The 1,527-nt window shown below is 29.3% G+C and overlaps 1 protein-coding gene across 1 annotated transcript in view; it reads left to right on the plus strand.

Annotated features, from left to right (window-relative positions):
• LOC106466267 (wings apart-like protein homolog) overlaps positions 1–1,527 on the plus strand; it is a 43,293-nt gene that overhangs the window by 15,204 nt on the left and 26,562 nt on the right. The window lies entirely within an intron of this gene.

Below are 1,527 nucleotides of genomic sequence, written 5' to 3' on the forward strand. Positions count from 1 at the left end.
TAGTCATTTTGGAAATAAAGTTTTTGTTTAAAAAAAAAGGTTTCGTTTTCTCATGCATTTATTTAGACTTGAAATTTGGAGATTTGTTTTTTTCAGATTTCTAAAAGTTAAGATATATTTTATACTTTCAAATATAAGAAGTTTTGTCATGTCTAACCCAATATTTTAGTTTAAAGTGTATCCATAACTACTCAGAATACAATGATTTAACAGACTGACAAAAAAAAAAAGAAATCTCTTACAAGTCTCCTAACACCAACTGGTTAAGCTGGTTTTACACCAGTTTGGGTAAGGGTTAATGCAGAATCAGTTTATTAAAATTAGTAAGGCTAACATGAAACTACTTAATAGAAGCTATGCTTATTTGTATCAGCTAAATAAGTATCTACATGTTAACTCCACTTTAATTTTACTTTATTTTTGTATTAGCAAGCTTTTGTATGCTAAACTGGAGCCATCTTCAGGTTTTCTGTAGACAGCTGCAGTATAGCAATCAAAAGCTTGTTAATACAAAAAATAAAAAACAAGTTAACATAAATCAAAACTGTAGCTATTTATTTTGTTGTGACTATCACCCATGTTATGATTCTTGGATAATATTGTTATTTGAATTTTTACAAAAGCTATATTAAATATTTCATGCTGTATGTCAAAACTGCAGCTTGTAACCATTTCAACTAGATTTTGGTTGTTGTGTGTTAGCTAACTTGTTGATTTTATATAGAGTTCCTAGTAATAGTGTAAAAAAATAAAAAGGTTTAAGACATACAGTTCAACATCATACATGTAGCTGTTTCATAAGTTTAAAAGCTAATTACAGATTAATTACTATTAATTTGAAATGGTTATACAGTCAGATTATATCTATCAAAATGTAATGAGAAATAAGAAAGGCATTGCTACCTCTATAAGAATATTAGTTATTTTAACACCAAATGAGTTTTTTGTTTTTAATGGATATTCAGTGTTTCACTTCACAGCTTCTTTGGGAGTGTTCCACTAAAACACAAGCCGTAACTGACAGTACAAAGATTCAGTTGATTTAAATAATAAGTACTATTCAAATCTGTAACCTGTATTTCTACAACATGCATTTGAATATTAAATAGTATTCCTTGTTGTTGAAATAATAAACTGCAACCTGTAGTAAACAAAAAGTTCAAAGTGACAGATATAAATAATATAAGATGAAAAAAATAAAATAATTATAAACTCCATCCTTTTTCTGTCTTCATCTATGGTCATAGTTGTTCAATAAGAAGAGCTTCTTAAATTTTCTGTCAGTGCACTTAGTGGCTTTGGTCATGATTTATACAGAGATCAATGGATTCACGTCAGTATTATTTGTCCATTATTAGTTAAAACAACCGAAACACACTCACCTCCTCTCACACTTTAGCTTTATCTCAATGATGGTTTCTCTTCTCTGCCCATCTAAGAATTGGTATGAACCTTACCTTGCTTGATCCAGCCTTTATACCCCACTATATTGCCCAAAGCAAGTTAAATTGTGTGATTGTCTCCACC

Source organism: Limulus polyphemus, unplaced genomic scaffold (genome assembly GCF_000517525.1).
Source record: "Limulus polyphemus unplaced genomic scaffold, Limulus_polyphemus-2.1.2 Scaffold2209, whole genome shotgun sequence".
Lineage (NCBI taxonomy): Eukaryota > Metazoa > Arthropoda > Merostomata > Xiphosura > Limulidae > Limulus > Limulus polyphemus.